General features: G+C 45.8%; 1 protein-coding gene across 3 annotated transcripts in view; it reads right to left on the bottom strand.

Moving 5' to 3' along the window:
* The window catches only part of LOC137434123 (TOX high mobility group box family member 4-B), a 212944-nt gene that overhangs the window by 48345 nt on the left and 140064 nt on the right, over positions 1–24535 (bottom strand). The gene's annotated exons all lie outside the window — the stretch shown is intronic.

Here is a 24535-nt window from a genome sequence, read left to right as displayed (position 1 = left end):
CAACTCACTCACTCGGATCAAACTGCTCGTCTCTGCGAACTCAACTCTCTCTCTCTTGTGCAAACCCAACTCTCAGCCCTCCTCCTCAACTCCTGGTCAACTGCGCACACGAACTCTTGATCCAACTGCCAGCAAAGGCGTCCGGCGCTGTTAATATCCCTGGCCGGTGACGTCAGCTTTGGCGCACTGCTCTGCCAATCAGAGCCTCCCCCGACTCACCGGCTCGCTCAGGTAACGCCCACTACTGCGTCACTCTCACTTCCGCTCCTGCTCCTAGTGTTGTAGCACGTGCTATGCGAGGTGGATAGGCCTCGCGGAGGTGTAAATGGTGGCGGCCATTATCGGCGGTGTCCAAGCCCGATTTCTTCCTAAGTCATGTCAGGGGGAAGGGCGTCATTTAGTGTTGTACTAAAGGTCCTAACTAATGTTTAAGTGGTGTCCAGTGCCAAAAGGGACAAAGGTTTGATTACCAGGTGAGCCATACAAGGGCCCTACTCATTATTCCCTACACTACTTAACACACAAATCTCCAGGTAGATTCACAATCATACATCTTAGCCGACAAAACGCCTACACATGACTTATTACAGGTAGATTCCCTATCGCGACAGTCGAAGCATGTTACCTACTCAGATCTACTCTGCGCTACATATTGCACTACCCAAATTCGTAACAATATATTGTTGCGGTTTTGAGTTTGTACAGTGAGTCTAACAAAGGTTAACATTTGCCCCTCATAGTTAGTCACACAAGCAACATGTAGCCTTGCGATAGTATAGTTATGTCTTAGTATTTGTAAGCTTAGTCCTTTTCCATTGTTAGTTCTGCGTTGAGAAGAGCCAAGAGAATAAGCCCTAATGTCACCGACAATCCAGCGTCTGCAGCCTCGTGCCGTTTTGTGCCAACGTTAGTTCATTTTGGGCGAGTTAACATGAGGCAGGCTAGGAAGGTCAGGAGGACCGAGGCGGAGCGGCAGAAGCGCTGACGGTAAGCACGAGCCGCCAATCAGAGCTCAGAGGTGGTGGCGGCGGCGTGGCGTCACAGGGCGTGGTCAGAGGGTTTGAGAGGGATCCAGCAGGTTCGGGGGGCGTAGCTATAAAACCCGCTGCGCAAAGCCCTCGAAAGTGGTTCTGTGGTTTCTTTATTGGCTAAGCGTGGCAAGAATAGGATCGCTCAAATCAGGTTCCACTAATTAAGACTGCACGGGTCACGTGGTACTCAATCCGCTCGGCGTACACAAACCACACGTGGTTCGTGCGAGGCCTGTTTCCTCGCTTCCAGGGCAGCGCGGGGAATTAGGTACGAGCGAGAAGTGGTCCCGAGACCCTACTCCACGTTTGTCCGGAGGGCACGTACCAAGCCTCGGTTCCGCCAGGCCCAGCAAGGACAAGGGGATTAATCCCCCCTTTGTAAGGGGAAGTAGGGCGGCGTAGAACCACAACATTTGGTGTCAGGAGTGGGATTTGGAACCTGGGACAAAATTTTTGGACAAAATCTTGGACACCAAATTTACGTATTGGCCGTAACATTTGATGTCCCGGAGTGGAATTTGGAACCCTAACCAAATTTCTTTGGACTAATTGGCTCCAAATTACGAGCGACCAAAATTTAATTTTTAGAATCCAAAATTGTATTCGTACCATGGCTAGCCAAAGCGGTCGAATGCCGGTGGGGGTAGAAAATGAAAAATTAATGACCCAGGACCGAGAGGGACAGTTGGTAGTAGTGGAAGCTGAAAAAGGGTGCGGCAGCTGGGAAAGAAAATGGCGGCCTCCCGTACGTGACTGCGATAGCCGGGCCCGCAGTGCCAATGGACTGGGGCCTTTTTATGGTGTATTTCAGTGCATCTCTGGAGGGTGACAGTAAGGGATTGGATGCAATGATGGCTACCTGGGGGATCGACATGGAAAAAATGAGGAACGAAGCAAGGTACAACTGGGATGGATTTCAGGAGCAAATAAACACCACGATAAAAAGAATAGGGGAGGACATGATGCGCAGGTCGAGCGGGAAGGTCACGTTGGTACGCAATGGGGTGAAGCGATGTGAGGAACGCGTAAAGATCGAGCTTGGGCAGAGCGCGGCTAAATTGACCGAGGGAATAGAAATCGCGACTCGGGGTGTAAAAGAGCCGACGGCCGCCGAATTGGACAGAAAAATTTTATGCGCGCTGGCGGTCGTCGAGGAAATAATTAAAATAAAAGAAATAAAAGAAAAAGAAAAAAAATAAAAGAAAAAAAAGAAATAAAATAAAAGAAAATAAAATAAAAGAAATACCAATAGTTGAAATTGGGGCCGAAGAGACGGCAGAGGAAGTAAATGAATCGCGGGAGGAAAAAATGGAATGCACACAAGGTTCGTGTTTGCACCGTGATGCCGGGCTTGCTGACCCCAATAAAAGTTTGCAGGTGGTGTTGCCGGAGAAGAAGGTCCCCAAGGTGAGTTGGGGTGTGTATGGCACGAATGTGTTTGGCAGGAAAATATTTTTGGCGCGCTTGGGATCAAGACGAAACCCGGGCGGTCGTGGAAGGTCCAGTGTACGGTGTACGAGAGCGAATGGCGCGTGTGTGCGAGAAAAGTGTGCACCGGAGCGCGAGTGTATCACGGAGTGTGTCGGGGAAGAGTGTGTAACAGGAGAGTGTGTTACAGAGTGTGCAATAGCCGAGGAGAGTGAGAGAGAATGCACACCAGAGCGTGTTGTAGAGAGTGTGCAGGAGTGCACACCAGAGCGTGTTATTGCGTGTGTACCAGGAGAGTGATATTGAGTATGGATGTGACCAAGGATGCAGATAAAGATGCAGATACGGGAGTATGCAGATGATCTGGTGTTGATTGCGGAAAGTATGGATGGACTGAAGGAAAAGATGAACACGTGGAAGGAATGTATGGAGACAAAAGGTCTGAAGGTGAATATCGGAAAGACGAAGGTGATGGCAAGTGGTAAAGCATGTGGTGAGGTGGAAAGAACTGGGAAGTGGCCCTGTGCTGTGTGTAGGAAGGGTGTCGGAGTGAACTCCATTCAGTGTACAATGTGCGCTGAGTGGGTTCATCAAAAATGTAGTGGTCTGAGAGGGTCATTAACCAGTGTGGCAGCTACATTCAAATGTAAGGTGTGCACAGAGGGAGCTGCAGATGGAGGAAATGTTGAGTTGGATCTTGGAGATGGCGTGAAACTGGAAGGTGTGAAAACATTTTGCTACCTCGGAGACATGCTGAATGGAGAAGGTGGATCAGACTCGGCAACGGTTGCTCGAGTGAGATGTGCATGGAAGAAGTTTCGGGAATTGAGTGGCGTGCTGATGATGAGGGGAGTGTCGTTGAAGCTGAAGGGAAAGGTGTATGCTGCATGTGTGAGAAGTGTTATGATTTATGGGAGCGAGACATGGGTAATGAACGTAGAGCAGCAACGAAGGTTGGAAAGGGTGGAAATGCGAATGGTTCGACGGATGTGCGGAGTATCGTTGAGAGAGAGGAAGACAAATGATAAATTGCGAAAGATGATGGGAATAGAGCCTGTGATTGATGCTGTGAAGAGGAACAGGTTGAGATGGTTTGGTCATGTGTTGAGGAAGGATGAAAGTGACTGGTTGAGAAGAGTGATGGAAATGAATGTAGAAGGAAGTAGAATACGGGGAAGACCGAGAAAGACTTGGCTAAAGATGGTGGAAGAAGAAATGCGGGCAAGGGGGTTAACAAGGAGAGATGCAGAAAATAGGGCAAAATGGAGAAGATTGTCATGGGGACCGCAGGGCTAACCCCCGCTCTAGCAGGGAAAATGGCCTTTAAAATGCATGTTGTTGTTGTTGTTGTACCAGGAGAGTGCACACCCATGGACGTTACGGAGTACGTAACGGGAGAGTGTGCACCAGGGTGTGCGCGAGGGTGTGCGATGGCCGATTGTGTTACGGAGTGTATAACAGAAAAGTGTGCGGTAAAGGAGTGTGTGGAGGAAAAGTGTGTAATGAAGTGTGTGGAAGGTATGAGTGCGCCTAGGTGTGCAGGTGCGAGGACGGTGTGCGAGGGAGAATGCACACCAGAGGATGTAAGAGAAGAGTGTGCACAGGAGAGTGCTGTAACAGAATGTAGGGAGTGATGGGAGGCGCTGGAGCACCTCGGTGTGCGAATGTGGAGTGGGTCGCGTATGGTGAGAACGCGGCTCAAGCATCGACGCAGACCGGGGTAGCGTTTAGCGCGACGAATAGCCGATGTGAGCCCTCGGTGAGTTGTTTGCAGCGGGGACCGGCGGAGATCGATGCTGCGGTGGTTTCACAAGGACTGCCGTGCACGATTCGTGCCGGCCCCTGCCCTGTATGGTTGGTGCCGCACCGTGGCGGGAAAGGCGATGTTCAAGGGGAGGTAGGAGAGTTCGGAGCCGCGACCCCTGGCGGTTGGGCCATTGTGCGTGGGACCGCGAGGCCCCACGCAGGGATGGGCCTCTGCACCTTGGCCCATCAATGCCTCCTCCCCTGAATCGAAAATGCCGGACAGACCCAACCTACAGTAGACCAACCACCCGCACGGATCGCTCGGCCTCTCGAGGTCGAGCCGTAATGACGATGTATTTCCGCACGAAGAGGCTCAAGTGCAGTGGACGAATAGCAATAGTGTTGGGGAATGGTACCCTGCATGGGGAATGGTGGTTTTACCATTCCTCATCCGGGCTCATGAGCATTAGATTAGGGAGATGGCAGTGACATGCACATGGAGGGACCAGCGATGGTTACCTCCGTGGGGCACCAAAGCTAGCCGAGGGCAGGCTAGGATAATTGATAGGGAATTAGATGACAGTAGAAGACAAAAGATTTAAGTAGTGACATTTGTACTGCAGAGGGGACATAGAGAGTTTAGATGGTTGATAATGACGAAGGGTGTGCTTTGTTTAATGGGATGACGGGGAAGCACGAGTTTTAGGGGAAAAGCAGCTAGATCGATGATGCTGTGTGTGAGGAATTGTGTTGAGTAAAAGGAATTGTGTTTGGAGTGTATGGGAAAAGGTGTGTAAGCACAAAAGGTGTGCGAGATAAAGGTGTGCGAATAAATGGTGTGTGAGAATGCTTGGTGTGGGAATAAAGGGTGTGGAATGCATGGTGCGAAGGAGTGAATGGGGGGAGATGGACCCAATCACGAATACCCGGGGGGGTTGTGTAAAGTCAGGTAGAGGGCTCAGTAAATTGTTTGGATATTGACACCTGTGGTGCAGGTAGTGGCCAAGTAGTGCTTTGGAGGGTGCGTGAGTCAGTGACATGGCTGGGCGTGTGGCTTAATTGGTGAGTATGGTTATTGGAGCACCCCGCCACTGGTAGTTTGTCAGCCAGGTGAGGCCACAGGTAGGCTCTGGGAGCCAGTTAGGGTAGTGGTGAGTTGTTCAGTGGGGCCCGAGGATCCAAGGGAAGGACCCGGGTAGCCCAATGCCAAGGAGGGCATCAGAGGGGTAAAGAGCCAGGAGGGGCCTTCCGAAGTTAGGTAGTCGCAGGAGCAGGTAAGGTCGGGTGGCGACTTCAGTGGCGGAGGTGCGCAGGTAGTTGGACCTGCTAGTGGAGCCACACGACCCAGCCCCGAAATTGTGCAAGGGCACAGTGAGAAAAATTGGGGAGTGAGACCCAAATTCGTAGGGCACCGCAGAGTGGTCAATGGGGAATTCGGTTTTTAGAACCGCATAGTTTAATGAGGCCAATTGGCAGGGTACGACCCTGGGTAGTTTAAGAGTTAATGTCAATTAGTGTAGTTAGGAAGAGAAATCCCTTCGCGCCATCCACATCCATTCACCAAGGAGAACGAAGCTCCGCACCAGTACCAAGTAACCTGTTCAGTGAGTAAGACGCATCATGATGTAAGAGGACATTGTGTTTGTTCCATTCCTTCCTTCCAGGGAGGGATTGGGAGACGAATTAGGAATAGAGCGGAATATGGGAGACAGGACGTAGAGATGAATTTGAATTTGTAAATACAGGAAAGGGCAAGGGCAGTGTAAGCTGACGTTGGGGGGTACGGACGGTTAGGGACGAGCTTGCTCTGCTCACTCTTCCGCGCCCCTCATGCTGCATTGCCTTGTATTGCTGTGTACCTCTGTGCCCTTTCCGCTTTGCTGGTGGTGCTGTGTCTCTCCCCCCACCCCAGGACCATTTTGGAGGTGGAACTGTGCAGCTGCACCTTGCTACACCTGTGCAGCACCCCTGCTGCACTTTGCTACATCTGTGCAGCTGAACTGCATGGCACTTTGCTGCCGTATCCTTTGTTGTAACTTTGCTGCACATGTGCAGCACTTTGCCACAAACACTTTACTGCACATTACCACATTATGGACCACAAGTTTTGTGGCCTTACACTTCTGCTGTGTAGCACTTTGCTGCAAACTCACCTTGCATCTTCGGACCACTTGTTTTGAGTGGCATCAATGTCACGAAGTCTGACCACATAGGGGTGGCCCTGCTGGCAGAATAAAAACGAACAAACTTGTTGCGCATTTTTTATTTTTTGTGTACTAGGGCCGAGAAGATTGTAAGCTTATTAAGCCCCAAAGAGCAGGAATGGCCTGTATGCCGGTCCGGGGGGCTTGCCGGTTCGATATGTGCACACCGAAGATAGAAGATGCCAGACACCAACAGCAGAAATGTGAAGTGAGTTTTGAATGTGTTTTGTACTTTGCTGTGCTTTCTCTCTCCTCCAATCTTCTTTCCAAAAAGGACAGGTCCTGGGTCATAGAACTGTAAATAAGGTTAGGTTTTGTGCTTGTATATAAAAATGCTGCCCACTGGCTTTATGTTTAGTTTGAAAATAATTCCGCAATTCGGTTAATTGTGGGCGAGAGTCTGTTAGTTAGCTGCTTAACGCAGTAGGTGGGACATATTTAGTGTTTTAAAACTGTCGCATACACGGGTTAGAATAAATGTTAGGGGGAACCACATCTGTATGTCACACGTAATTAAAAGTTAGTCACAGATCTTTCTCAAAACCGGTCGTTCCAGTTTTTGTAGGTTCGACTCGGGGACGAGTCTGACGAGGGAGGGGGGCAGTGTTGCGGTTTTGAGTTTGTACAGTGAGTCTAATAAAGGTTACCATTTGCCCCTCATAGTTAGTCACACAAGCAACATGTAGCCTCGCGATAGTATAGTTATGTCTTAGTATTTGTAAGCTTAGTCCTTTTCCATTGTTAGTTCTGTGTTGAGTAGAGCCAAGAGAATAGGCCCTACTGTCACCGACAATCCAGCGTCTGTAGCCTCATGCCCTTTTGCGCCAACGTTAGTTCATTTTGGGCGAGTTAACACGAGGCAGGCTAGGAAGGTCAGGAGGACTGAGGCGGAGGGCAGAAGCGCTGACGGTAAGCACGAGCCGCCAATCAGAGCTCAGAGGTGGTGGCGGCGGCGTGGCGTCACAGGGCGTGGTGAGAGGGTTCGAGAGGGATCCAGCAGGTTCGGGGGGCGTAGCTATAAAACCCGCTGCGCAAAGCCCTCGAAAGGACTCTCGCAGATGGACTTGCACTCGAAAGGACTGGCGCGCACGCAACAGTAAAGAGGACTCGCGGCAGTTGGTGAACTTAAGGACTGGCACGGGAAAGCCGATAAACAAAGGACTGGACTAGCGGTGAAGGACTGAAGCGAGGACTCGATGCAAAGGACTGACGCGCACGCAACAGTAAAGAGGACTCACGGCAGTTGATGAACTTAAGGACAAGCACGGGAACACTTAATGAGAAGGACTTGCGTCAGGACTGCTGCCTGAAAGGACTCGCAAGTGGAGAGCGTCAAAGTACACGCGCGAAAGGGATTGGCGAAAGGGCTAGCGCTAAAGAACTCGCGCACACGAACCAGCTCAAAGGATTGAAGAAGAGGAGTTGGCAGCGTCAGAGAGCTGTACAGACACGCGGGCGCAGCCAGACGCGCATGAACCGATATACAGCGCATTTAAGACGCGCGAGTGAGGAGAACGGCTGAGTAATCGCCAGCCGCGCTGAGAGTCCCGCCCTTCACCGTTCCACCTCGTCATTTGCCTTGTTCGGGAGACGCGCTACGTGGTTCCTGCCATCGCCTGCCACCATCTTCGTGGGACGTGCCGGGGCCGTGGAGAGCCGGACGCGGACCGTCTCAGGACGACCACGTCGACGCGTTGGGGAACATCTACCCATCTGCAATTCCCTGTGTGAGTGTGAGCCGGGCCCGTTGTCTGGGTTTAAGATAAGATTGTCAAAGGCTGCTCTGTGTCTCTGCATCCCCGATCATTGTAAATACGTGTGGGAATAATTAAACCTGTGTTCTTCCTTTCTTCCATTCGATCGCTTTTGTGGTTTCTTTATTGGCTAAGCGTGGCACGAATAGGATCGCTCAAATTGGGTTCCACTAATTAAGACTGCACGGACCACGTGGTACTCAATCCGCTCGGCGTACACAAACCACACGTTCATGCGAGGCTTGTTTCCTCGCTTCCAGGGCAGTGCGGGGAATTAGGTACCAGCGAGAAGTGGTCCCGAGACCCTACTCCGCGTTTGTCCAGAAGGGACGTACCAAGCCTCGGTTCCGCCAGGCCCAGCAAGAACAAGGGGATTAATCCCCCCTTTGTAAGGGGAAGTAGGGCGGCGTAGAACCACAACAATATATATATATATATATATATATGCACACGCATGCACGCACACGCACACACACACACACACACACACACACACACACACACACACACACACACACAGTCTTCTTTGTTGGCGCACGACCATTTTGCAGGTAACAATATCATCCGAATTGCCAATAATGATCATTAAACAACAATTGTGCATGTTCATAAAGCTTCATATAAAGGCAGTGCACTCCAAGAATGCAGATCGTTTGCTGCAAGCACATCCATGTCATTGTGTTGTAATGAAGTCTATAAATAGGAGGCAATTTGAGATACAACACACCAATAAAATGAAATGCACATAGCCCCCGCTCAAAATAAATAAATAATAAAATCTAAACCCCATCGCAAAGATGATGGGATTTGAAATGAGATTGGAAATAAGATTGTCCGACTATATAACCACGGCGGATACAAACGTCCGGACTGGAGTCCAGTGATGTGGATCGTGGAGTAGATAGTGAGACGTCTTGCGGTTCACCCAGTCATATCGCACGTTCTGGCCCATGGGTTCTATGGGAGCCTCTCAAAAACAATGAGGTCGGAGCAAGTGATGCCGAAATGATAATTCTAACAGCAAGAACATGACAACACATGCGTTTCTTCTGATCTTCAACGGCCATCGTTTCAGATTGAACATGCATTTTAATTATCATTCCGATTATTCATCTCGATGCCGATGCACACTCGTACACCAAAGGTGTTACACACGCCTGTCCGTTTCTTCTCTTTCGAAACCACACCTTTCCTCGGGTAACAAGGTGGGGGAAATGCAATGCATCGCCTTTTAGCAGCAATTTCACTTCGCGAGGGACACCGACTCAAAGACTCCGGTGGATTAACTCCAAGCGAGTCGGCGCAAGATGGCAGGGGCTTTGACAGTCTTTTTACGGTTACCTCCAAAGGCTGACGAGTCCAGGACGAGATGTGCAAAAGCACTGCGGGTGGCAAACGTTCTGCCAATCTCACGGCGAAGAAGGACTGATCCTTTTTATTGAAAAGCAAAGACGTATCGGATAACAAGCTGAGCAGAATAACGTTTGAAAAGAGTTAATGTTAATGCAATTCAAACCTGCTAGAATGCCCTTCAAGGTGTCGAGAAGACCACACAGCTCACGGGAAAAAGCGATAAAATGAACACGCAGGCTAAATGTGCGATTTGTAACTTTTCGGGAAAAGTGCGACAACGAATGACAACGACGGTGCAACATGGCGATGCGGACGCACAAGGCAATTCCGTCCATTTACTGAACCGCATTCAATTACCGCTGCGTTACGAAAAGCATTATCAAAATCTCATGGCGTCTTCGTTTTCCACGGTAAAAATGGTTTTACCGACCATGCAATGAGTGACTATCACGAAAAGGAGATTGTGTGCTGCAACACTCGCTTCCAATTTAGGCTCGATCCAGATTCATTATCACATCAAAATGCCATTTTCCATCAGGAATGAAACGTATTGCGTAAACACTCTCGATCTTCGTCACGACATTATGGCTTCAGGTAAATACCAGAATGGCACTCAGTGGAGAGCATATACTTCCGTCTGGTTGGCACTATCACTCAATGGTGAAGAATCACTTAAGAAATTAAATAATTCGCATATCCGAATCCATATTCAGATCTTCACCAAAATCGAATCGATTAGTCCTTGTCAAATGCGCTACATCTCTGCCATATTTCGTCCGAATCCGTCCACAACTTTTTGAGATATTTTGTTCCCAAACGGACAAATAGGGGTGAAAACATAACCTCCATCCACCTTTGGTGGCGGAGGGAACAAGGACATTCATGTGAATTGCATTGTCTGGCCTAACAAGGAATTCTGGGGATAGTAGAATGGCCTAGCCCGAGAGGAACACACACTCACCGAGGAACCATCTATCCCGAGTTCGAATCCCGACCCAGCTATAAACTGTCATCCTGGAGTTTCACGTGCTGGACAATACATCAATATGTGCACCATCTATTGGACTTAGAGGGACATTAACCTGGAGGACCAGTCGAGCGGCGGACCGCTAAAGATACAACCCTGTCTTTCACAGAGACGAGTCATCTCCGGCACCCTGAACAAATTGTACGGGAGCATTGCATCAGCGGCATAGCGCCATCCCAGTTGTGATGCAACCAGCAGGATAAAAAAAAAAAATTAAATTCAAGTCCAATATGCACTTACTAACAATGAGGAATTATTTCTCAAATAAGCAAAGGTCGCTATCACAGATCACTTTTTTGTATACATAGTCAAGGCTTGTGGAAGAGCTGGTACACTGAACAGATCAGGACGTAACAGACAAAACTAGTACGCCACTCAGTAGAGTGCATACTCCCGCCGTGGGTCAAGTTGGAATAATACGTTTTGTTTAACATCCCCTCTCCCCAAAACAATAAATGAAAAAGAAAGTAGGCCCTAACCGTCAGAGAATTTATTTTGATATATCTCTGAATTAGAGGAGAAAAACATCATTTAAGAATAAGAATAAAAGCTTTAATGCAGTGAAACTGAAAAAAAATTCCCCAAAAAATTCCTGGATCCGGAATAATATCCTGAGCTTCACCAAAAACTAATCAATTCTTCCTTATCCCAAGGGCAATTATCCCACCAACTTTCATCAAAATCCGTTCAGCATTTTTCCAGATATCTTGTTCACACACCCAAAAAATTCCTAAAAAATATTCCTGGATCCAGAATAATATCCTGAGCTTCACCAAAAACTAATCAACTTATTCCAAGGGCAATCATCCCACCAACTTTTATCCAAATCCGTTCAGAACTTTTCCAGATATCTTGTTCACAAACACATGAACACACACATACACACACACACACTCAAATGCATTACTCGCTGACGGGAGTAACCAGGATGCAAAACACGCATGCATGGGGTAGACAAGATGGACACAGAGGATGGATGCATGGGGTGGAAAAGATGGACACATCAGGAAACTCCAAGGAGGGAAAAATGGAAAATTGAAAGGGGAAGGATTTGGGTGCGGTTAACAATGGTATAAAAGATCATATATTTAGATTGGGAACGATCTGACATGGTGGTGAAAAGCTTTCTTGCAATATGTTCGACCATCAAACAAACTAACGATATATGCTATTCGATAAAGATGGTTGCAAATTTAAAGTTTTTTAGAAATCATGGAAGTTGGACACAAAAAAAGAAGAAACTGGTAGCATTCCCGACATTGTGCGGTTTGTTTAAAGGGTAGAACGTGTGGTGAAAGTCCTGGAAATCTCGACGAGGTATTGCATCTTTGCGCGCATCGCCTTTTGGAGCAGAACCTAAGCTAGCCGTCCTGCATGCTTGGACTTGGATGGATGAAATGAAAGATTTCGTGGTGGCCTTTGAAGAGAATTTCATTTGAAAAGTACAACTATCCCATCGATCAATTTCCCACTGTGAATCGAAGAGGGAATAAACTTTGTGGCCTCATTAATTTTGTTCCTCGGGCCTTACCGGTATTAACCACCTGGTTTTCATCTGGAAGCATCATTGCTATGACAGCTCTTCAAAGATTGCATTGAATAATCACTCAAAATATAATGCAGTAATTGCTTTAGAATGTCTTATTCAGAATCTCTGAGCAATGTTCACAAGTCATAGAATAAGGGAACCTTTCAAGTTGTGAGAATTGCTCACGAGTACATTTGACGTCATCCAAGAATATCATCACAAAGTATGGAATAAAATCAGGGAATTGCCATCTTCCAGTGTCAGCGTATCATGTCCAAAAGGTAAGCGTTAATGGAGTTGCAAGAAAGAATGTTAATCAACATGAATGGACATCACCTCCATCAGGATGATTTGAATCATCTTTAAACTCAAATCAAATGGGAAACACCGTCATCCATGAAGTGGAAGACTACAGGGAACAATCGAAAATCATGTCAAAAGAGAGGAAATCCCTGCGAGAACTCAATGTGGCAAAATAACTGGAAGAGTCATTGATATGTCAGCCAAGCTCCAGAACATACGTAGTATAGAATACCACAGAGGCCCAGGCAGCCTCACATACGTTTTTATTGTGGTGAATGAATAGTGCCATCATGGTGTATTCCATGGCACAGAGCAACCATCGGGTATCCTGGGGTTTCATAATGTTAAACCTTGGCGAGGTACATATTTTACAAGTTTCATGAATGAAGAGACAGAGAGATACAGTCACGTGAAAAAGTAAGCACACCCAATGCAAAGTTTTGACTTTTTCAACATAGGAGGTGTGTTCAAAAAGTATGCGACCTTAATTTGTCGTGCGTAAACAAATGAAGCTAGGGAGGCGTTGATTGGTGCACGTATGTAGGCGATCCTAATGCGCACGCGTGAATTTTTTCCCACCTGCAGAAGCTGTCATTCGACGGCAGACCGCCGATGAGTGAGGAAGTGTAAGTGAGCGCCGTCGGATTTTCGTTTTTGACAAAATGACGGAAAAACTTGAACAACGCTACTGCATCAAATTTTGTGCAAAGCTTGGCGATTCCCAAGTGGAAACGATCCGCAAGATTCAACAGGCCTTCGGGGACGAAGCAATGAGCACCACACAGATAAAGGAGTGGTACAACCGCTTCAAAGATGGCCGCACATCAGTGGAGAGTGAAGCACGTTTGGGTAGGCCCTCAACATCCCGAAATGAGATCGTCATTGACCAATTAAGGACCCTGGTGATGCAGGATCGTCGAATCACGATCAGAGAACTTGCAGACGTGGTGGGCGTCAGCATTGGATCCGTTCATTCCATTATGAAGGAGGATTTGGGCTTCAGGAGAATATCAGCGAAGTTCGTACCAAAGCTGCTAACGATTGAGCAGAAGCAACTCCGTTTGGAGATCGCACAGGACATGCTGGAGACTGTGAACAGCGATCCCAGCTTCCTCAACACAGTGATCACTGGCGATGAGTCCTGGGTTTATGGGTACGACCCAGAAACCAAGTTGCAGTCATCACAATGGAAGCATCCAACATCCCCGAGGCCAAAAAAAGCAAGGCAGGTCCGCAGCAATGTCAAAGTCATGCTGACCGTCTTCTTCGACTCCAGTGGCGTGGTTCATCACGAGTACGCACCACACGGCACAACCATCACCAAGGAGTATTACCAAGAGGTTCTGCGTCGCCTTCGAGACGCTGTGCGACGCAAACGGCCGGACCTGTGGGCAGCGGGCAATTGGCAGCTCCATCACGATAACGCACCCGCCCATTCTTCACATTTGATACAGAGTTTCTTGGCCAAACACAACACACCTGTGCTTCGTCAGGCTCCCTACTCCCCCGACATGGCTCCGTGTGACTTCTGGCTTTTCTCCAAGCTGAAAATGCCCCTGAAAGGGACCAGATTTCAGTCCAGAGAAGACATCATGCGGAATGCGACGGACCAGCTGCGCGCCATCCCAAAAGAGGCGTTCCAGCGCTGCTTCCGACAGTGGCAGAACCGTTGGGAGAAGTGTGTGGCAGCCCAAGGTGACTACTTTGAAGGAGATTAGTGTAAGTTTGTTGTATCTGGATACGAGTATTTTTTATGAACAAAGGTCGGATACTTTTTGAACACACCTTGTATTGCAACATACAGCTATTTCATCTTCATTTCAACAATATTGATAGATAAAGGTGATATAATATAACAAATATCATGAAACATTTACATTTTGTAGTCCATTGTATAATTTAAATCAACATAAATGCAAATTTCGCATGTGGAAAAAGTAAGTACACCCCTACATTTATCACTACTTCAAATACCTAAAATTCGAATCAGGTGCACCAACTCAGAGGCAAATGATTAGAACATCGTTAGAAAGGATCTTGGAGGAACCTGTCTTATTTAAACCTCAGACATTTAGTTTGGTTTGCTCTTTGTTTTTGAAGTGTGCGGTGTCACCATGCCTAGATCAAAAGAGCTCTCTGAGGCCTTCAGAAAGAAGGTTATAGATGTCTACGAGTCTGGGAAGGGATTTAAAAAGATCTCCAAACAATTTGAAATCAATCATTCGACTATCCGGAAGATCATCTACAAGTGGAAAAGATTCCAAACAACTGCCAACTTGTTCAGGCCAGGCCGCCCCAGCAAGTTCAGCCCGAGAGCAGACCGCAAGGTGATGAAAGAAGTCTCTAAGAACCCCAGAATGTCATCACGGGACCCACAGGTAGCTCTTGCCACTGTTGATGTCAAAGTGCACGAGTCTACCATTAGAAAGAGGCTGCACAAATTTGATCTACATGGGAGGTGTGCCAGGAGAAAACCTTTGCTGTCCAGAAAGAACATCAGGGCAAGACTAAAGTTTGCCAATGAACACCAGGCAAAGACCAGCACTTCTGGAACAATGTGCTGTGGACAGATGAGTCAAAGGTGGAGCTATTTGGCCACAGTACCAGAAGACATGTTTGGCGAAAACCAAAGACAGCATTTGACCACAAGAACCTGATACCAACTGTAAAGCATGTTGGTGGAAATATTATGGTTTGCGGCAGCTTTGCTGCATCAGGGCCTGGGCAGCTCACCATCATAGAATCCACTATGAATTCTTCTTTGTAACAGAGGGTGCTTGAGGATAATGTGAGGCCATCTGTCAGAGAGTTGAAGCTCAACCGAAGGTGGACCATGCAACATGACAATGACCCTAAACATACCAGTAAATCCACTAAGGAATGGCTGAAAAGAAAGAAATGGAGGGTCCTGGAATGGCCAAGTCAAAGCCCGGATTCGAGATCCCATCGAGATGTTGTGGGGGGGATTTGAAACGAGCTGTGCATGGAAGAAACCCCTCAAGCATCGCACAGCTGAAAGAATTCTGCATGGAGGAGTGGGCAAAAATTTCTCCCAGTCGATGTCAGAGACTGGTAGACAGTTATAAGAAACGCCTACTTGAGGTTGTTTCTGCCAAAGGCAATACCACCTATTAGAGCCAAGGGTGTACTTACTTTTTCCACATGCGAAATTTGCATTTATGTTTATTTGAATTATACAAATGGACTACAAAATGTAAATGTTTCATGATATTTGTTATATTATATCACCTTTATCTATCAATATTGTTGAAATGAAGATCAAATAGCTGTATGTTGAAATATGTTGAAAAAGTCCAAACTTTACATGGGGTGTACTTACTTTTTCACGTGACTGTATGTAGTTTGGAATGACAATTACAAGCTTGAGAGCAATACAAAATTTGGAAGTACGAAGGGAAGCACGATGCAAAGAATGGTTGAGAGCCTAATTTCCCAGCTATCAACAACTGAAAGTCGGTATTATAGTATGGGTTTAGGCTGTGATTACATGATATGAGATGGCTATACACCTAGGCTTGTATGTTGCCGATAGAACTGCTCCATGACTTTTTTCGTAATACAGCATGAAAGGAGTGATCAATAACTCAGTGGCCAACATAAAAAGCCATTCACTGAGCACGACAAAAGTATTTTCGACATACAGTTTCAGATATAGACACATCAATACTTTTGATCCATACAGATACAGTCTGGCAACCCGCCTAGCTCTCCAAACTCTCTGCTGATGGCATCCAAGGCCAGCTCCACACAAGGATTACTGACATCCTCAACTCTCGTAGCCAATGTGTGGCGCTTGATGGAATCCCTTTCAAATCCCGCTGTCAAGGGTGGGGTGCCCCAAGGCAGTATTCTGGGAACAGTCCTATTCCTGGTCTTCATAAATGATCCATATCTCGATCTCCCCATATAGATATATACAGGGTGTTCCAAAAAGACATGGGAAACTTTCGTTGTTAACAAGTCAGGAGACGACGATGGTTCACGAGCGAGCAGTATTCAATGACAAAGGACGGACTATAACCGAAACAGGCCCAGACTGGGGGATCGGGGGCCCACATGGCAGGTGTCGGCCCCCGACATGCGGTGTACATGCCTATTTACAAAGGGCCCCAATGCGCTGCGTGTGCAGGCCTTTAAGAGCCAGCTGTACGCAATTTTGTGTGGTGCTGGCCTGGAAATGTCAAAACGAAGGTTACTGACCTTGAAATGAGATAGAAAATAATGTATAATCAGTTATGAGGTTAGTTAGCTACACAATACTGAAAATTCGGTTCGATTCCGACAACTTTGAAAATTTGACCTTTGTGATCTTCAAAGGTCAAAGGTCGAACATTCTGAAATTTGTTGGAAAACTTGTATTTCATGATGTATGTGATAATATAAGATAATGTACAACATTTCACCCTATCAGGAAGCGAACAATGTAATAAAACCATCAAAAATCGACTTTTCCAAATTTCGTGACCTTGTGACCTTGACGCGAAAATAAAAAATCGAGCTCCGTGGGGCTAGACACATGACATTGGCCTAACCAAATACCGAAACCCCTGTCAGATTCCACCAACTACCTCAGAGAAGATGTAGCTTGAACTCGATTACCCCCTAAAAATACATCTTTTTCGGGCGTCGCTCCGCCCACAATGGGCGCAATACGCCCACTCTAGGCAGGACACAACTAGATCATGATATCAACCTCCCACCCAGGTTTCATCAAGATCGGATGATATCATCGGGTAGTTATGCTGCGGACAGACAGACAGACACACAGACAGACACACACCCATGACGAATATAGTGGTCACTCTGTTTGATAACTCGTGAACCAATATATTTATAACCATAAATCATATGATCCCTGTGGTTTATGTGATAAAGAAACTCAAAGTTTTATGCACACCATCAATACACACATGAGCTCCGTTTGTCACTCGCAGGACATCAAGGCAGTACACGAGTTCTTCCCATGTTCAACTCAGCAAGTTTGCGGCCACCAGTACGCATGCAGCTGTGATCCGAGAACGAAGATCCTGCAGGTTTGCCACCTTGGTGTTAAAGACAACAACTTTGATCAACTCCCACAGAAAAAAAATCAAGGAGGTGTTATACAGACTTGGCATTTAATATGGAATATTTTTTTTGTGGGGGTGAACTTACTTTTCAAGATGTCTTGGAACCAAAAGTTCATTGGAATTATGTTGAAATTATTCTAGATTTTGTTAATGTGACGTTTAAAAGAAACAAAAACCACATTTGACATTTCGAAACAAATAAATTGATCCTTGAAAGTGATGTAAAAATATATCGAACTCAATTCATGGACAGTACTGTGTTAAACTTCTGTACGTTTTCCAGAAGTATCTCTTTATTTTGCACATTAGCCAAAATTTTTTTTAACAAAAACAAAAGTTAAATTACGACTGGGATTACGGACAGTAAAATTACAGTTCAGTACTTCGTGTAACCCCCACGAGCATTCAGGAGAGCGCGTACACGTTGAGGCATGCTGTTCATGAGATTTGCCAAGGTTTGGACAGGAATCGCTTGCAATGCAGTGACAAAGCCTGCTGCAATTCACGCACAGAGGTCGGCTGCTGGTCCAAGTGGTCGATTTGACGTATTAATTCTGCCCACAAGTTCTCTATCGGATTCATATCCGGGGACATGGCAGGCCACTCCATATGCTCTACACCATGGTCAGCAAGAAAGTGTTGGATCATGCGAGCACGATGAGGCCGTGCATTGTCATCTTGGAAGACAAAGTTTCCTCGAAAGGCTGCATGAGCAAATGGGAGCAATGTTTCTTCCAGAATGGCCCTGTACTTGAACTGGTTCAGGTTTCCATTCAGAACAACCAGGTCAGTTTTGCCCCTGCATGAAAAGCAGCCCAAACGGTCACCCCACCACCTCCAGCTTGGACTCTTGGCACTATACAATCTTTGTTGTAGGCTTCATGCACTTGTCTGCGCACTCGGACGCGGCCATCTTGACGATAGACCAGAAATCTAGACTCGTCACTGAAGATCACGTGATTCCAGTGTCCTGGCTGCCATTGACGGTGCTCTCTGGCCCACTGCAATCGGCGCTGGCGGTGTTGTCTGGTCAGGCGTGGCTTTCTCAGGGGACGCCTGGCACGATAGCCTGCTTGAACCAGTCGTTGGTTGACTAGCCTTCTGGATACAGGCACATTTGTCAGTTGCTGCCACTCAGCCCTAAGCCGATTAGCTGACTTAGTACGGCCATTGCGGACTAACCGGTGCAGCTGGCGATCATCCATCCTTGTGGTTCTGCGGGGACGTCCTGGCCTCGGTATTGGAGTAGGGACACCCCTCTGAGCATTTCGTTTCAGGATCTTTGACACCTGACCTTGAGTGATGCCATACTGCCGAGCAATAGCACGCTGTTTCATGCCGTAATTTCGTAAAGCCACCACTCCATGACAAACAGCATTGTCGAGTTGACGGACCATCTCCAGAGGAAGCGGCAATAACTTTTGTAGACGTGCAGCAGTTGTTTTCCACTAATACAGAACGCAACAACCCTTGTATACCCGACTGTGAAGCCAATAATCAAATGCACCTGTCCGTACATTTTGCCACGCCACCTGTGATGTAACCCTGTTGTTGACTTCTTGCTGCGACAGACAATCAGTGACATGGTTCTTTTGACAAATAAATCACCAAAGTGTAAAAGAAACTCACCAGATTGATATACTGAGTTAAGAAAGTAAACCCAAGTCAAGAAAAAATATATATTCCACATTAAATGCCAAGTCTGTATATGGTGATTGTGGGGACCAGGCGGTTCGTCCATCTCGGCCAATCCAGAGACCTGGAATTTGTTCATTCAGGATGGCTCGAATGATTAAGGCCCAATCAAGGGGAACACCGTCCTGTTGAAAAATGATATCTGGTCTTCAATCTGTGGGAAGGCGAATTCTTTCAACAAGTTCATGTTAATTATTGAGGTATATACAGTGCCTATGGAAAGTCTACACCTCCTTTCAAATTTTTCACCTTTTGTTGCCTTAGACTCTTAGAGCCTGGAAATAAATTGCATCAAATCGACTTTTCCACCTATATTTACACATTGTAACCCACAACTTCCAAGTGGATTTTTTTTTTACAAATGTCAGAAAGTTGATTTAAAAAAAACAAAAAAACTAGAATATCCTGGCTGGATAAGTGTCCACCCCCTGAGATAATACTTGGTGAAAGCACCTTTGATAGCAATTACAGATTTGAGTTTGTTGGGATAGGTCTCTACCAACTTTGCACACCTTGATTGGGCAATATTTGCCCATTCTTCTTTACAAAACTGTTAAAGCTCATTCAAGTTGCATGGGTAGCGTTGATGGGCAGCAATCTTCAAGTCATGCCACAGCTTTTTGATTGGGTTTAGGCCAGGGCTCTGACTGGGCCACTCAAGGACATTAATATTTTTGTTCTTTCGCCACTTCAGTGTAGCTTTGGCTGTGCCACTCAAGGAATTTCACATTCATTCCAGTGTTGCTTTGGTTGTATGCTTGGGGTCATTGTCCTTTTGGATCATAAATATTCACCACAGTCGAAGGTCTTTTGCACTCGGAGGCAGGTTCTCCTCAAGGATTTGCCTGTATTTGGCTCGATTCATAATTCCCTCCATCCTTACAGGTCTCCCAGGACCTGCCGCTGAAAAGCATCCCCATAGCATGATGCTGCCATCACCATGCTTCACTGTAGGGATGGTGTTAGATGGGTGATGAGCTGTGCTCGGGTTTCCACCAGACATAGCGCTTTGCATTCAGGCCAAAGAGTTCAATTTTCATCTCAACAGACCACAAAAGCTGTTGTCTCATGCTCTCTGAGTCTATCCAAAGGCTTTTTCAAAACTCCAGACATGCTGTCATGTGCCTTTTTCTCAGAAGTGGCTTCTGTCTGGCCATTCTCCCATCAAGCCGAGATTTGTGAAGTGCTGCAGAGACTGTTGTCCTTCCAGAAGGTTCTCCCAATCTCAGCCAAGGAACCCTGTCGTTCTGTCAGTGGTTATTGGGTTATTGGTCGCCTCTCTGACCAAGGTCCTTCTTGCATGGTTGCTCAGTGTGGTCGGACTGCCAACTCTAGGAAGAGTCTGGGTCGTTCCATAATCTTTCCATCTCCTATTGATGGAGCTTTCAACACTCTAGAAATTGTTTAATACCCTTCCCCAGATTTATGCCTCCTCACAATTCTATCTCGGAGTTCTACGGACAGTTCCTTGGACTTCATGGTAGAGTTTATGCCCTGACATGCACTGTCAACTGTGGTACCTTATATAGACGGGTGTGTTTCTTTCTAAATAATGTCCAATCAATTCAATTGAATTGGCCACAGGTGGACTCCAATCAAGTTGACGAGACATCTCAAGGATGATCAAATGAAATTGGATGCAATTGAGCTCAATTTTGAGTGTCATTGCAAAGGTGTTGTATACTTATCGACTGAAAAATTTCAGATTTTAATTTTAAATCATTTGTAAACATTTCTTTAAAAATTACACTTTGACATTATGGGGTATAATATGTGTAGATCAGTGACAAAAAAAATCTTAATTTAATCTATTTTAAATTTAGGCTGTAACAACAAATTGTGAAAAAGCCAAGGGATATAACCTGTATATATACACTACCGGTCAAATGTTTTAGAACACCTCAATTTTTCCAGTTTTAATTGAAATTTGCGCAGTTTAATGTCCCAATGTACTCTGAAATGAAGCATAGAACAAAAAAAAATTGGAGATAAAAAAGAAATCATAGAATCATTTTGTTTAACAAAATTTAATTTAAATTTTTGACTCAGCAAAGTAGCCACCTTTTGCAGATATAACCGCCAAACACACTCGTGGCATTCTTTCTACAATGGAAATCAAATATTGTTCGGGAAGTTCTTCCCAACACTGTTGCAGAAGTTCCCACAAATGTGTTGCACTTGTAGGTTGCTTTGCTTTCACCCTTCTGTCCAGTTTATCCCAAACCAGCTCAATGGGGTTTAAGTCTGGAGACTGTGCTGGCCATTCCATGATTTGAAGCCTACCGTTTTGTTCTTTTCCTCGAAGGTAGTTTTGACATAGCCTGCAGGTGTGTTTAGGGTCATTATCTTGCTGTAGGATGAACCCATGACAAACTGGTCGTATACCAGAGGGTATTGCATGGCACTGCAAAATGCTGTGGTAGCCCTTTTGGTTCAGGGTGCCAGTCACTCTGTGCAAGTCACCGACTCTGGATCCAGCAAAAGAGCCCCAGACCATCACACTTCCTCCTCCATGTTTGACAGTTGGTGTCACACATTGAGGAACCATCCTTTCCCCTACTCGACGGCGTACAAAAACCCTGCGTGATGAACCAAAGATTTCAAATTTTGATTCATCGGTCCATAAGACCTTCTTCCAGTCTTCAATAGTCCACTGGCGGTGCTTCATGGCCCAGGCAAGCCTCTTTTTCTTACTTTGCCATCTTAGCAATGGCTTTCTTCCTGCCACTCGACCTGTCAAACCTGCAGCTCGAAGTCTTATCTTCACAGTTGAAACTGAGACTTGCTTACTTTGACCAGTGTTAAGCTGTGCTTGAAGCTGTTGTCCTGTGAGCCGCCTATCACGCAAGCTGTTGACTCTCAGAAACTTGTCTTCTGATTCTGTTGTGGCTTTGGGTCTGCCAGACCTCTTCCTTTCAGAGTTTCCTCCAGTTTCCAATATACTACTTCCTGCAGTGCAATATTGTCCAAATAATGCTTCAGAGGGTGTAATAACAGTCTGTTCCAATACTGCTTTTATACAGACAGGGGGTTTGTGATCAAGTAATCAGCAGAGGTTGGGACACCTGCAGGAATTGTTTGCATCAACTTTCAAGGCTTAATTTACTTACATTGCTGCAGAACAGCTGCAAGTTGTTAACCCATTACTTGTTCCCTGAAGAAGGCCTTTTTTTTTTACAATATAACTGTGCAATTTACATTACTTTCCAATTTTTGCTGACCTAAACTTTTTTTAAACCTCGAGCAGTTTACTGCTTATCTTTGTACCATTTCAGGTTATTCACTGGACATTAAACTGCATAAATTTCAATAAAAACTGGAAAAATGGAGGTGTTCTAAAACTTTTGACAGTATATACTGGGACAGTATGACAGTACATATATATACTGCGGTCACAGTGATTATTGGAACTAAGGTCACAGTGATTAAGTGGAACACTTATTGGAACACCCGAACACGGAAGCCAAACAGTTCAATCTTGGTTTCATCAGACCACAGGATCTTGTTTCTCACAGTCTGGGAGTCCCTCAGGTGCTTTTTTGCAAACTCCAAGTGGGCTTTCATGTGTCTTTCACTGAGGAGAGGCTTCTGTCTGGCCACTCTGCCATAAAGCCCAGATCGGTGGAGTGTTGCAGTGATGGATGTCCTTCTGGAAGTTTTTCCCATCTCCACACAGGATCTCTGGAGCTCAGCCAGAGTGATCATCGGGTTCTTGGTCACCTCTATTACCAAGGCCCTTCTCCCACGATTGCTCAGTTTGGCCGGGCGGCCAACTCTAGGAAGAGTCCTGGTCGTTCCAAACTTCTTCCATTGAAGAATTATGGAGACCACTGTGCTCTTGGGAACCTTCAATGCAGCAGAGATTTTTTTGTAGGCTTCCCCAGATCTGTGCCTCGACACAATCCTGTCTCTGAGCTCTGCAGGCAGTTCCTTCGACCTCACAGCTTTGTTTTTGCTCCGATATGCATTCTCAGCTGTGAGACCTTATATAGACAGGTATGTGCCTTTCCAAATCATGTCCAATCAATTGAATTTACCACAGGTGGACTCCAATCAAGGTGTAGAAACATCTCAAAGATGATCAGGAGAAATGGGAGGCACCTGAGCTAAATTTCAAGTGTCATAGCAAAGGGTATGAATACTTATGTCAATGTGATATTTCAGTTTTTTATTTTTAATAAATTTGCAAAACTTTCTAAAATCCTGTTTTATCTTTGTCATTATGGGGTATTGAGTGTAGATTGATGAGAGAAAAAATGAATTTAAACGATTTCAGCATAAGACTGCAACATAACAAAATGTGAAAAAAGTGAAGGGGTCTGAATACTTTCTGAATGCACTGTATATAAAGTGTTGCTTTAGGTGTTCCAATAATCACTGTGACCGCAGTGAGAATGACCTCACTGCGGTCATCACCTGCAAAAAAATCTGCTAACAGGCCGATTGGGAAACACGCATTTAAAGCACTCTTAAAAGAAGAACAGCGCGATTGGAAAACACACATTTAATGTGCTATTAAAAATTAACTCAAGGACCTGTTATCCATGTCACCCTCCCCACGGTTATATCAGAATGAGCTGATTCGTCACACAGTCATGGATTGCTCAACCCCAATATCAGGATGTTCAAAAATTATGTAACTCTATTTTTTAGCAATTTGCATAACGTAATGCTTGATTAAGTAATGTAACGCTTGATTCCCATTCGTTCTGAAATCCAGTATGTTCTGATGAGATTGATTAAGCATTACTCTTATTAGATGTTTTTGATTAGATTTTTTGGGGTCCCTAATCGTGAATAACACTTGACCCAAGCAAAGCCAATGGAAATCTGATGCAACAGACTCGGGCAGTGTACAATCAACAGAGGCCTTCAGGCCTAATGTGTTAGACCAACCAGAAAACCAAGATAAAGGCCATATCATTTTGGCTCGGTGCTATTGTGGATGGAGTCAAGCGACAGATGTGGGTGTGGTCCGACAGCTGTCTGACCAATGGGTGTACATTTCAAAAAGCGACCCCCTAACAGCAACAAGAACAACAACAAGAACAACAACAACATGAAGCACTTGTAGACCTGTGACATGTTTCAGGTAAAAATACGTCTGCCTCCTCACCCATGACTTGCTCGATATTGATCTCGTTAAACTTGTCCCTTTCTATCCAGTCTCAAAACAATTCCCTTTTTTCCTTTCTTCTTTCTCAAAATGACCTCAAATAATAATCAAGACAGCTGTTCACCACTACCTCAGGAGGTCATGACTACCCCCATTCATATTCATTGTCTGTTCTAGCCAAAGCCATTCCTAAGCACTCCCCTTTTCCAAGTTATTGTGATCCCACCCCTTCTCCCTCACATCTTTTCTTTTGTTAGTTG

Source organism: Myxine glutinosa, chromosome 10 (genome assembly GCF_964187855.1).
Source record: "Myxine glutinosa chromosome 10, kmMyxGlut1.1, whole genome shotgun sequence".
Taxonomy (NCBI): domain Eukaryota; kingdom Metazoa; phylum Chordata; class Myxini; order Myxiniformes; family Myxinidae; genus Myxine; species Myxine glutinosa.
The sequence above is the reverse complement of the archived record's forward strand: the minus strand, read 5'-3'. Positions and strand labels throughout refer to the sequence as shown.